Below are 14,466 nucleotides of genomic sequence, written 5' to 3'. Positions count from 1 at the left end.
GTGATCCCTGATTCTTACTGAAATCTAGAGAACAACTGTTTACCAAATTTCAAATAATTATCTTAAGCACAAAGACTACTATTAAGATTTCACTAAGTTTTCTCCTACATTTCACATTTTCTCTAAACTTGAATCATTTAGACTGCTCCTTTCCAGGCCTTACATTTCTAAAAATCAAACTATGAATGATGATGTTTTGCTGTTCTGTCATCATACTCAGCACTGGAAACAATCTTTCATATTTGGTTTCCTCTTCATAGCAGCATTATTCACAATATCCAAAAGATTGAAATAACCCAAGTGTCCATCAACAGATGAATGGATAAACAAAATGTGATATATACATAATGCAATGGAATATTATTCAGCTTTAAAAAAGGAAGGGAATTCTGACATATGCTACAACATGGATGAACCTTAAAGACATTATACTAAGTGGAATAAGCCAGTACAAAGGACAAATACTATACAACTCCACTTATATGAGCTACCTAGAATGGTTTAATTCATAAAGACAGAAAGTAGAATGGTGGTTGCCTGGGGGGAGGGGAATTATTGTTTAATGGATACGAAGTTTCTGTTTGGGATGATGAAAAATTCTGGGGATAGATCAAGATGGTGGTTGCACAATATTGTGAATGTCATTAATGCCACTGAATTGTACACTTAAAATGGTTTAAATGGTAATTTTTAAGTTACATATATTTTAACAGTAATTATTTTTATTTTGTTTCCTACTACCTTGGATTTCATTAAACTATCCTTGCAGTATAAGTGAGGTCATCTATAGAGAATGGCTGGTACTGGCTTTTTTTTGTATTTTTCCTCTAGCAAATGTAGTTTAAGAACATGTTAATCTGATTTCCAATCACATAGTCAGGTAGATGAGCATTATCAGTGTTATATGCCATAGTCATGTCCCAGGCATGAGATCCACAAAAATATCCCTCATGATAAGATTCTGAACGTAATCATGAAAGTCACTAAACATCTCTGCATTTTGAGACATCCCCCTGGTGTTTTCAGTTTTCAGGATCATCTTGATCTCTGGGCTTCACAAAAATAGATGTTCAATGGCCTTTTGAACATTGATGGCCCTATGGATAAAGATTTTGATGGGGAGGGGTCTGAAGTGCTGACCAGAGTGATGACAATGGCTGTGTCATTGTCTCCTGCTACCCGGTCAATTTCCCATGGGATATAATTTTCATCCTTCACTGAGAACAGATTTTTGGTAATAAATGGATGACCATGCTTTTTCCACTGAATCAAAATATGTCTTTCAGCATCCAGAAGCACATGTGTTTTAAAGATCCCAGCTCCATGATGATCAAAACATTTTAAGGCTGATGGGAAAAAAATCAATAAATCTTTTAACAAAAGGAAAATAATGATATAATTTTTAAATGCACATATTTGTAAAATTCTAGCTAAGATCACTTCTAACTCTAAGAGCACTGCTGCCTGTGGGAGGAAGGGAACTTTAACAGATGCTTTAAAATCTTAACAGAATTTTGAACTTATTATCAGCATAGAGAAAGAGGAAGAAAATGTTAATATTTGTGAATGAAGAAAATAAAATTTAACTTTTTATTAAAAGCCCAAATCCAAATATTTGGCAAATTTTAAAAAATAATAAACGTCAGAAAAGGGAAGCAAAGAATTCTACTATAAAAATAACATCTGAAGGCAACTATAGTTTCAAAATAAAAATAAAATTCATACTTTTTACCACTTTTTGTAAGTAGTGAATCCACTGATGCAGTGTTGAATCTCCCATGAGGTAAATAAGTTTTCTCTTCAAGCAGTCATTTATATTTTTTGTTTCATTTAACGATCTGTTTGCAAAATGCTGCAATCCACCTTCTTTTCACAGTATAACCGCTGGGAAAAGGAGTCTTCATGCCAAGCTGACATTTTGTTTCTATGTTCTCACTCTCTGGCAATAAAAATTCCCACAGTCAGCAACTTTTATTATCACAAGTTATTTCAGAAACACTTTCCTCATTTTCTTCCTCTTTTCCCCCTTTTCCGTCCACCCTTCTCTGTCTCTGCCATCCTCTCTTCCCAAATATTTATTTAATAAGTTCATGTTAAGGGATTAGTTAAAAGTTCTCACTTTTGAATAATCCCAATAATGAATGGTATTTCCTAGACTGGGGTTAAATTTTTTTCTTTGTGCATTTGCAATGTTTCCCAGGGCTTCATCTTGTCCCTAATGTCACTCAGTTGTGAGACAGCTAGCCAAAATCAGGGGGAAATGTGTGGTGGCAAAAGAGCAGGACTCGGTAGCCCAGCTGAATATCATACCCATGACACTGGCCAGGGGGGACTGGACATCTTCTCCTCCTCATACTCCTTATCCATGGAGAAAACTTGAACACCTTTACAAAATGACTATTACACGTTGTTTATTTTGTATGTATCAGAACCATGTTTTCTAGTTAATAGGAAAACTCCTTCAATGTTTCTTTCTTGTGCCCAGAACTGAACTTAATATTCTGTGTGGTCTGATTAGTGCAGAAAAAGAGAGGAACATTATCTGCTTATTCTGAATATTCCACTTTGAGGTGGCCTAAGTTGAATTCACTGACTCGTATCAAGCTTTCCATCCATGTGTGACTCAGGCTATTTTTAATTTTGCCACTTTAAAAACACATCTTTTTGTCATCTACCTACATTGTTCAGATTTGGGGTATATGTTTAGGGACTTAAGTTTATCCATATTGAAGTATGTCAGGTTTATAAATGGCTCCAAAAATAAGTCTGGCACTGTCTTATAAGAAACTGCCTGACTTTACTAGAAATTACTGTCCAGGCAAGAGAGAAACCACAGGGGTGTTAAGAGGACTCAAGTGGCTTCAAGGGTCAAAGAACTTTCTTTGGTGTAAAGGTTGGGTATGGACAATGGTTGCCATGGCAGAGAAGGGATCTGTCTTTCCCAAAGACTGTGAACTTTAGGTCTGGGTTCCTGATCCATTTATATCTCCACAGGATTTAACAAACTTCTTTGCCTATAGTAGGTCCTCAATAAACATGTGCTAAATATATGAGAAAAGGGCAATGGATAAATGCATACCCCATTGACTGTTAAAACAGAAGTAATTTGATTTCTGAAGTTGACTTTACTTTCAGGATAGCAGAAACATCACTTTGATAAGTGAGATGGCTTTGTATTGACCACTGAAGTTTATGTGATAAAATTTAAAATATTCACAGGAATTGCTAGTTCATAGAACTTTAACTGAGATGGTTTAGGTGAAAGGAGATTTTCTAGCTCTGTAGTTCATTTGAGACATTTTCACCAGTATCCAATTATTGGCTTTTCAGGAACAAATCCCAAATTGAAATACAAGTACAAATAACCTGTACATTTTGAGAGAAGGCAGCTGAAATGGTTACCTAGCCTTTTATATCTGACTCAAGATGAAAATTGGTTTAAATTGATATGAAAATATTTCCAAGAATAAAAACCCTTCTGCAAAACCCAAGATGATTAATACTATTTATCCCAGGAAATGAAAGATTGAAATGGTTAATGTTCAAGAAATATCTCTTAAAGTAAGAACGTCCTTTAAATGGATAAATTGTGAATGCAATAGACTTGTTACATGGCAAGACCTCGATGGAGGTAAAGTCCTTCATTATTTCAAGCCCCATGTTGGACCTTCAAGAAATGGGAAAGTAAAATAGCCTGATAGCTGTCCAGACATTAAAGTAAGAATGAATCATGGGGGACTTAGAGGGATCAAACCACTCTCAACTCTCTGCAAATACTTTTTTCTTTATTTTGATATATTTTAGATATTTTGCAGGAAATAGATGGGCCAGGATTCTATAAAACTGTTCTCCTACTGATGACAAGAATGCAGAGATCCAGAGAGTCACTCACCTTCTTTGTGCAATTAATCAAATATATATCTCTTTGATTTTACCTTCCAAATGATTTTCTACCACAAGCCACCCTTTCCACATCTACCACTCGTAGTAATCCAGTCCTTCATGGACATTTTCCTTGGCAGGTACTTCTCTAACTCAAGCGTGCATCAAAATCATCTAGAGTGCTTGTTACAACTCAGATTGCTGGGTTTCATCTTCAGAGCTTCTGATTCGATAGTTCTGGGCACTTGAAGAGATATCTGTACTTCCATGGTCATAGCAGCATTATTCACAATAACCATGATATGGGAACAACCTAAGTGTTTATCAGTGGATAAATGGGTACAGAAAAATATGGTTTATATGTACAATAGCCTTAAGGAAGAAAGTCCTGCCATTTGCAACAATATGGATGACCTCGGAGGACATTTTGCTTAGTGAAATAAGCCAGATATAGAAAGACATATACTGCATGATCTCACTTTTATGTGGAATCTAAAAAATCTGAACTCAGAGAGTAGAATGGTGGTTGCCAAGAGTTGAGGGTTGGGGAAGTGGGGAGATGTTGGTTAAAGGGTACAAACTTTCAGTTAGAAGATGACTAAGTTCTGGGGATCTAACATACACCATGGTGAGTATAGTTAATAATAATGTATTGTATGTTTGAAATCTGCTAAGAAAGTAGATATTAAGGGTTCTCACCACACACACAGGAATGCAAATTATGTGAGGTGATGGATATGTTAATCAGCTTGATTTTAGTAATTGTTCTACAACGTATACATGTATCAAAACAGCATGTTGTACACCTTCAATATATACAATTTTTATTTGTCAATCATACCTCAATAAAGCTAGAAAAAATTAGTTCTGGGGTGGGGGTCCACAAATTTGGGTTTCCAACAAACTCTCAAGTGATGCTGAGGCTGCTGATACAAGGACATTACTTTGAGAACTATGTCCTAGATTGTTATAATATTGTCTTTCTGCCCCTTTGGGTTATCCACCTAAATACATCCTCTGTGCTGCCTGTTTTATTCCCCTACACCAAATCTTTCCATGACTTTCCATCATCAACCTGCAGGATAAGGACCAAGTTCCTCAAATGGCATAACACTTCCTACGAGTATCTACTTCTCCAGCCTCTCCTCCCTGCACTCTCCTCCTTCACAAATCCCCCAGGAGTCTATTTTCTGTTCTCTGTTATCTCCTTGAGAGCTCACTGTGCCAGGGCCTTGAAATATTATAGTGAGTAAGTAAGTCAAATCTTATTCACTATAATATTTCAAGGCCCTGACACAGTGAGTTTCACCTCAAGGTATAGGTCTTACCAATTAAGATGGTCACTTTACTGATCAATCAAATTCATTTCATCAGAATGAAATACATCTGGGGGAAGGAAGGACTTCCAGGCCCAGAGCCACAGAGATCTCCAGGAGGGACAAAGGACACATTTTCAAAAATTGAGAGGGATTGCTGGAATCCCAGGAAAGGATTTTTTTAGGTCGAGTGAAAAATATTTTCTTTATCAAGGGCATCTGAAGGCTGGAGAGCAGAGAGGCTAGGGTATCTGGACAGTGATGGCTGCATAGAGTGATGGAGTGGGAGACTGTGCTTTAGCCTACTGACTTTAGAATAGGGGATAGCAGGATTCCAGTTCTGACTCTGCCACTTACTAGACGCTACCTACACTGGCCAAGCATAGTCGCTCCAGAGTATCTTACTGAGGCGCCTATCAGACCTCTCTTTGGCACAAATTAAAATTTGTCTCAGTGGGAAACTTGAACTTTAAAACTTGAAACATTGATTCTTCTACATCCATTCCAGGTAAGGTTGAAGCTGACAAAAGAGACCAATAGCCGGCTACCTCGTAAATTTGGTTACCAAAGCCAAACTTTGATGGGACCTTAAAATTAGGATTAAAAATATGTACTCATGGTATAAAGGCATTCATTTCAATGTGTATTGTCTTAGTATTGAGTGTGATTGTGTATCACATTTCAGAAGGGGGTCCATAGTATTAGAAACATAACAGAAACAGAAAGAATTGTCAACAACTTGTTGCCTGTGTGATGTGTTCTCATGTGATACCCCTTGTTTATTTTCCCATCATGATTTTCAATAAAACTCTTAAAATAAGAAGAAAAAATACTTTTTTAACTTTGAAGAAGTGAGTATCTGAGGAGGTAGATCTGATTCTGCAGCTAGGGTTGGGAGAGAGAACCCTGGTAAGAAAATGTATTTACTCTGTGACAAATGAAAGAGAAACAGGCTTAGTCCCTGGACTTGTGGGAAAGAAAGATGGCACAGAACCTGGTGTGGGCCTAAGAAGGGGCCCTAGAGCTTAGTGATAGAATGATCCGTGAGAGTTCTTGGATCCAGAGTCACCAATGAAGCCAATTGTTCCTTGTGTGGGCACTAAATCACCTTTGAGAAGATTGAGATATCTACTTCCATGTATTGGGTGGTGCGAGGGTGGGCAGGGGGAACGGAAGCAGGGTAGAATAGATGATTTGAATAGAGCAGCGGATCCAGGAAGTAAATGTGTCTTTTGGGAAGTAAAATGGAGTCAGGCAGATTATTGTCATGAGCATAGCTCACTTGAGAAGCATGATTAGACCCAAAATACAGATCTGAAGATCTGCCAGACCAGGGACTTAGCATTTGCTGAGAGCAGCCAGGTGAGTGTACAAGGAGAGCTCCTCCAACCCAAGCTGCAAGGAGGACCATCTCAAGAGGGAGCAGATGTGGCCAACAAGGAATATGGAATCAGCAAAGGTAGTCTCTGCCCATAGAGTTAAGATATGGTTCTGAGACCTTCAAGACATGAAGGTCTCTATCTTTGCAATTATTTAGGCCTTTATGTCTCCATGATTATGTCTCCTTTAGTTTTCAGTAAAATATTTATTTGAAAAAGTCTAGCCTCTTTTGGCTGAGCCATAGGATAAATGGATTTTTTCACACCTTGACCAGGAAAACAAAAAGAAGTAAAGGTGACCTAGGAGCGGAAAGGAAATCCTGCAGCCAGGTGAGTTCTGTTGTATCCTGCCCCCTCCCCTTGTGTCATCATAATGTTTGAATTGGATTTGAACTTGAATTTCCAGAATATTGTGATATCCAACTTGCTCTTCTCAAAAACCAAGGCCTTTCTACAGCAGCATTTACCAAATTATGGAACCACAATCCCTGAAAATGATCCATTAAATAGGTGGTCCAGGACTTCCATGGCAGTCCAGTGGTTAGGACTCTGTGCTCCCAATGCAGGGAGCACAGGTTTGATCCCTGGTTGGGGAACTAAGATCCCTCATGCCGCGTGGTGCGGCCAATAAATACATAAATAAATACGTGGTCCAGTCAAGTAATTTTGGGAAATGTTTTGTGTTCCATCCCACTTGAAGGAATAGAGACTAAAGTTAATGGATACTCTAAGGCTCTGCCTACTCGCCTGACCTCCTTTCTCCCTCTCTCATTGCATTCCAGCCTCCCTGGTCCCCCTCATGGTTCCTGGAACATTCCAGCATGCCATTGCTTCAGGTTCTATTCCTCTTCCTGAAATAGTGTTCCCCCCATAGTTCACAAGGCTCACTTCTTCACTTCATTCAGGTTACTGTTCAAGTGACCCATCCTCAGATTGGTTCTCAAGACAGGTCTTACCTGACCACGCTTTTAAAATAGCATTCACCATCACATTCAGATCTCTTATTCTGATGATTTTATGTTACAAATCTATTTGTTTATTGGCTTGTTGTCTTTCTACCCAACTACAATGTTAAATTCTCAACACCTAGAGCTGTGTCTGGAATATAGAATGTGCTATTTATAAATTGAATGAATGAATGGTGAAAAAAATAGTTACAGTTATTGCCTCACAGAGCTTACAATTTAACAGAGGGTATAAAATATATATCTGAAATTTAATAGTGTAATAAGTATTATGATTGGGGAAGAATAGAATGCAATGGAAGAGTATGGAACTAGCATTTTAACCAAACATAGAGGAAATGATGTTTAGATGAAGGCTTGTGAAATGCCAGAGCTGAGAGACACCACAGTCCATTTGTGAAATTAAAGGAGTTCAATTTGAATGACAGAGAGCAAGGCAGCAGAAGATAAGGGGCTTCAGAGCTAGGTAAGTCCTTGTAAACATATTAAAGAGTTTGGATTTCATCCTTAGAGCAATGGGATCATATTAAGTGTTTTGAGCAAGGAAAAGTAAAACTTTGGTCTGGGTGTGGAGTGGATAGGAAGGAAACAAGGCTGTGAGCAAGGAAACATCTCTGGAGATTGTTGTAATAATCTAATTGAGGTAGGATGATAGTTTATACAAGGATAGAGGCAACAGCAATAGAGTGAAATGGCTTGGTTCAGGAGATACTTGGGAGGTACAATTCACAGGATTTGGTAATTCATTTGTTGTAAAGGGTGAGGTAGACTAAATAATGATAGCATTCCTTCCCCTTGGGTTTTTGTTTGTTTGGTTTTTTTTTTTTGTTATTGTTCTTTTTTTTTGTTTTTGTATAGCATCCATTAACACTCTATAGGATTGGTATTCCATGGAATACATTATAGAAAATACTTGTCTCCAGAATATTCCTGAATCTGGAAGTATTACAAACTCTGGAGAACTATAGACCCACATGAATTGCTTCATTGGTTGTAGTCCTTTTAGCAAATAGTTCAGGATGAATAAAACCACAGTTGTAGAGGTGACCTGTATGGGACCCTGTGAATATATTACCATCTGCACTGAATCTCTGATTATAACCTAGTCAACATAAGGGAGCTTGATTAAGAAAAGATATTAGGCAGTGTTGGTCTGAACCTAAGTCTCCCTCTTTGTATCGATGATTGTGTTGGAAGGCCCGTTTACCTGCGGAAAAGGATCCATTCTTTCTCTCTAAGATAGGAAATGTTTGCATTCCTGGTGGTCATGTGGGTCAGCGCCCCACAGGGAATACGTGGAGGCTTCACGCAGTAGAGGGCTTCTTGGTCTCGACTATCCAGGTACTCACACAGTTCAGCACTTGAATTTAAAACGAGGGCGCAATCAGTATTGACATGGGAGGTGCCACTGGCAAACTGGCCTGTGAAGATCACCCTGTCATAGCCTTGGTTCCTTGCCCTCCAGAGAGCCGACACCCCTTCACTGGGGAGGATGAGCAGGAGAGACAGAGACACCCGGCCCTCCCAGAACAGGGTGAAGCTGACAAGGTAGGTGCCATTGTTGAAGTCTGTCGCCTTTCCCGAAGCGCCTGCCTTCAGGGCTGGGGAGGACATCCTGGCCCTCAGGAGATCCCCGCCATATTCCTTCCTGCGTCCCAAGTGGTCCCTCACCTCCAGCAGGACGTCTAGCTGATCCCCCCCTGCAGTATGTGTCTTGAGGGCTGAGGAGGGTGGCTTTGCTGTGTGTGGCGCTGGTGGCGGAGCTCACGTGGGTGAAGGGTCTGGGTGGGATCAGCTGGTCTAGCTTCTCCATGATCCCCTTTATTCTCCGCTCAGTCTCTGTTGGTGAAACTGCTGGATCCGGTGGTGCTTCTGGGTAGAAGGGCTTTCTGAAGGTGTTCCCATGATTCAGAGAGATAGGGTTTCTCAAACTGAACAAGAACTGAAGTACTATGAGAAAAGGGATATATTATCAGCAAATAATATGGCTTGTTTTTCAACATAAATTATTACGGTTTAGTTTACATACATTTCAGTAGATGCAATCACCTATCAAAAATGGATTCTAACTAGTTTTCAGTTTTGGAATCACAGGATTAATTTCCATGAAATGTGACTTCCTGTGTTGCCAGCTGATGATTTCTTCTAGAAGCCATTGGCTTAAAAATTAAATATATAGAATAATTATATACTATTTAATGATTGGAGTTTTGTGTTTCCCTTCACCATCTCCTTATTTGGCCTATTTTTCTTTATGAAAATCATATAGCCATATTATAGGCAATATGGAAAACAGCATATTTTTTAAAATATGATCCTACCTAAGCCTTGCTATCTTTATAGTATTTTTTAATTATTATGTCCTTTCTTTTTCCTTCTATAAATATATTTTATCTAGCTGTAATCATACTAAAAATATAGTTCTAATACTTTTTTGCACATAATACCATGGATTATAAATGTTTTAATATTGTTACATAATTTTCATGATCATTTTTAATGGTTATATGATACTCCATCAAGAGGATGTAAAATGGGTTGTGTGGCCAATGATATTGGACAATTGGATTATAGCTATTCATTTCCATTTTACATCACATTTGGTTATTTTCCAACTTTTCATATACAGGGTTACTTCCTTATGATGGATTCCTAGGGATGGAAGTACCAAATCATATATTATTGAATTAAGTTATCAATCAACCAAAGTATAAATATAAACATTTTTATTCTTCTTGACTGTCAAATACATTCTCAAGAGTTTATATTGCCACCAGCAATATGTAAGACTAGCTGTCATGCCACACCGGTGTCTCTTTTATCATTGCAGCAAAGTGTAAGAGTTATGTATAATGCTCCTTAACAAGAGTACTGAGAGACATATTTAGTCATATCAAAAGTTTGTTTAGCTGACAATGAATGCCATGAATTCACCTGGAAAGTGAGGTAATTGGAGGAAATATTACTACCAGTTTAAGTCTGTTCAGGTCCCAGGAATCTCTCAAGCCCCATGGAAGTACATTTAGCCATGGCCTAAAATGACATAGGTGAAGCTAGAGTTGGAAACTACCCCTGTTTGTTTCTTAATTGGCTTGTTTGTGTTTTGCTTTGTTTTGCTTTTTAAGTCAACTGCTGTTTAATATTTATACGGAAAGGCTTGAAGCCCAGGTGTCTTATTTCCCCTGGCATAACTATAGTCAAAGATTTTTCTGGAACAAGATATTTCATTATGCCAAAACAATTATATAACATCACATAAATCAGATTTTAATAATTGGATCATTGCCTGAATAAAAGAGTCATACAAAATCCATTTTCTGACTGAGGAGTTTGGATAGCTGTCTGTTCACCAAGAGAAAGGAGTTGGATATCTCAATTAAGTCTCCCTTACAAAATTCATCACTTTAAATACTGGTGGTTAAATTATAAAACATTGTCATTAAAACTATTTGCAAGGGCAGGACAGGAATAAAGAAGCAGTCATAGAGAATGGACTTGAGGACACGGGGACAGGGAAGGGTAAGCTGGGACAAAGTGAGAGAGTATCATTGACATATATACACTACCAAATGTAAAATAGATAGCTAGTGGGAAGCAGCCACATAGCTGAGGGAGATCAGCTTGGTGCTGACCATCTAGAGGGGTGGGATAGGGAGGGTGGGAGGGAGACACAAGAGGGAGGAGATATGGGGATATAGGTATATGTATAGCAGATTCACTTTGTTATAAAGCAGAAACTAACAAACCATTGTAAAGCAATTATACTCCAATAAAGATGTTAAAAAATAAAATAAATTATTTGCAAATGTGACAGGTGAAAATGGAGACTTACTATTGTTTTAAATTACATTTATTTTAATACTAGTGTGTTTCAACTTTATTTTCCCTCAAACACTGGTTTTACTAATATATCTCTTCTCTTCCATATGGTCTATTTCCTTTGTTTATTTTTTTATTTTGATTTCAATGTTTTTTAATTTCTCGGTTGACATCAGTTCTTTATATAACAAACATCTTAACATTTAGTCTCTCAATTTTGAAGAAAATATTTTATCATTCATATCTTGACATTTTTAGAAGTATTTAAATTATATTTAAACCACTGAAAAATTCCTTTGTGACATAATTCTACTGCTTCTAATCTTAGATTGTTCTCCACACTTTCATTATCTAAGTATTCAATTCTATTTTTTTAAACAAGAAAATGTTTATTTAGTGGATAAAAATATACTATCAGTAGAGCACAAAATTTTGAGAAAATATTTGAGAAATATTCTGAGAAAATATTTGTTCTATAGGAATTAGCAGTACTGGAAAATCATGAAAATACATCACTTCAAATTATAAACAAGTACATTTGTACTAAGTTTATCAGGTACAAAGTGAAGAGAAAAATCGACTATTTTATTAAGGAAAAATCTAGTCAGCCAAACTAGATCACTTAGACTACCCAAATTCATTCTAATTAGACTTAGTTAAATTAGCAGGATGATTACATGTTTTGAATTTATTTTTACACTTTATTACATTATTGTCATCCTTTTTTACTATCATGTATGATCATAATTTCACTATCTGGTAAATAATCGCTTCCAAAATTTTTTTTCTCTTAAATAGAATAACAATTTTGTTACTTCTTGTTAAGATCATAGCACATTTAAATTAACAAATTAAACACCTAATGGTTTGGTCAATATCTACCCAGAAATTTCTTTTTTAAATAAATGGGTTGCCCGTGCACTTGATGAACTGGTTGACTTCAGGGCTGATGAAGCAGACGTGGTCAGAGCAGTCATGAAACTGACTGTTGGCAAAGTACTCAAAGGCAAACCCAATAATATGGTCACTGAGCCAGGTTGGAGGATCCAATAGTGAGACATCTGTTTGCCACAGTAGACTGTCCATGTAACTGAAGACTACTGGAGCCATCTTGTACTGACTAGAGCTGCTCAGAAATTCCAGAAGCTGCCTCAGTCCTCACCACTCCAACCAGCATTCAGGCACCTCTGTGTTGGTCGGAAAGCTGGAAGTGGGTTTTAGGGTAAACAAGTCTAAAGGCTTAACTTTGAATTAGCCTGTGTACATGAATTTATGCTTCATTCTTTGTTTTTCCTCATACCTTTCAATGTGTGTGCATAAACCAAATGAACTAAATGCTTTAAAATATTTGGAAAGTTAACCAGAAAGCACACTTGTAATGTATTCAAACAGTTGTGATCGTACATATATATCAAAAGTATTAAATAAGTAGATTTAGATAAAGAACAATCAAGTTACCTGTGAAATTATTAACATGAAATCATGCCATATTACTATTGGCTTTCTACTCCTGACTATACATTTTCAGTTTTACTCCTTTATTTTCTCTCCTCTCCTTTCTTCTCCTTTCCCCTCCCTTCCCCTCCTCTTTTTCCCCTCCGTTGCTCCCTCCCTCCTTCATTTCTCTTTTTTCCTTCCCTCCCTTTCTTCTTCCATAAAATATGTAGTGAATCCATGCTCTGTACCCTGTATTGTGTTAGCTGTGGAGACATGTGGAGACAAAAGCAAGACACACCCAATCTCCCCTTAACAACAATTTTATATTTTAAGTTCAAAGACTTAGATGGAAATTGGGAAACAAAATGAAAAACTACAGATTATTAACAATAATGGTTAGTAAATGTTTTCTATGCGTCGATGCTGTTCTAACAATTTTAATTGTATTTTCTAATTTATCCTCACAACAACCCTATGAAACTAGTAGAACTGTTTCCCCTCTTCTACAGAAAGTGAAACTGAGGCCCTGAGAAAGTTAAATAACTTGGCCAGGGATGCAGAGCTAGTAAGTGGTGGGAAGTGTGATTCAAAAGCAGGGAGGTGGGCTCCAGAACCTGTAGTCTTAACCACTAAATTGTACTACACACTAGAGAAGTTCTTTGGTTGACAAGAAGGGAATAAATTAAACAGCTTAGCTGGTTTATGTGGACCATAAATTTTTAATATATATGTATTGTGTGCTTTTTATGTAAGTATAATTTTGACGTAGTTTAGCAGTGAACCTTTCATCTTGATGTGGTTACTATGGGTTGTTTTACTAAGTTTTAGTTCATATTTATCTTTTAACGTATGGAATCCAGTTCTGCTTGAAAATATGCTCCAAATTTTGACTGCAGGACTAGAAGGTGTTTTGGCTACAAAGTAGATTGATCAAATAAACCTTCCAAATAGATGGCTTTTCAGATGGGTTTGGCAAAGGATATGTTTGTAGTAAAGATAAATTTCATGTTTAAGCAATGGTAGACTGTTCCCTTGGGAAAATATGGTTAGTATTGCAGAACTAGCATTTCCCACGGCAATTTTGAGATAAATAAGGGAATCTTTCAGTGCGGGAACTGATGTACTATCTACAGCTACAGCCTTATCTAAAAGCTCATATTTCAGATTCTACAGATAGATGCTTCAGTTTCTGTGTGTGTGTGTGTGTGTATTATATATGTATCAAATGGTTTCTAATTTTTTTTAACATGAAAATGTGCCAAATAATCCTAGAGGGGAAAAAAAGTGTTCTTTGTATATTTTGGATAACAGTTCTTTGTCAGATGTATCTTTTGCAAATACTTTCTCTGTCTGCAGCTTTTCTTCTCATTCTCTTGCCTTTCATAGAGCACAAGTTTTTAATTTTAAAGATGTCCAGATAATGAATTATTTCCTTCATGGATTGTGCCTTTGGTATGATATCTAAAAAGTCATCTCCATACCCAAGGTCAGTTAGGTTTTCTCCTTTGTTATCTCCTAGAAGTTTTATAGTTTTATAGTTTTGCATTTTACATTTAGGTGTATAATTCATTTTTAGTTAATTTTTGGAAAGGGTGTAAGCTCTGTGTCTAGATTTATTTATTTATTTTCTATGGATGGATGACCAGTTGTTCCAGTACCAGTTATTGA

The 14,466-nt window shown here is 37.0% G+C and overlaps 1 pseudogene across 1 annotated transcript in view; it reads right to left on the bottom strand.

Moving 5' to 3' along the window:
- Positions 1-827: 827 nt before the first annotated feature.
- LOC309808956 (NXPE family member 2-like) overlaps positions 828-14,466 on the bottom strand; it is a 29,982-nt pseudogene continuing 16,343 nt past the window's right edge. The window contains exons 3-6 of the transcript in view: positions 8,750-9,484; positions 3,612-3,667; positions 1,726-1,939; positions 828-1,346 (exon numbers count right to left, since the gene is read on the bottom strand). The product of the transcript in view is annotated as an NXPE family member 2-like (transcript). The remainder of the gene's footprint in view (positions 1,347-1,725; positions 1,940-3,611; positions 3,668-8,749; positions 9,485-14,466) is intronic.

This window comes from Mesoplodon mirus, assembly GCF_964341445.2.
Source record: "Mesoplodon mirus genome assembly, chromosome: 7".
Classification (NCBI taxonomy): Eukaryota; Metazoa; Chordata; class Mammalia; order Artiodactyla; family Ziphiidae; genus Mesoplodon; species Mesoplodon mirus.
The sequence above is the reverse complement of the archived record's forward strand: the minus strand, read 5'-3'. Positions and strand labels throughout refer to the sequence as shown.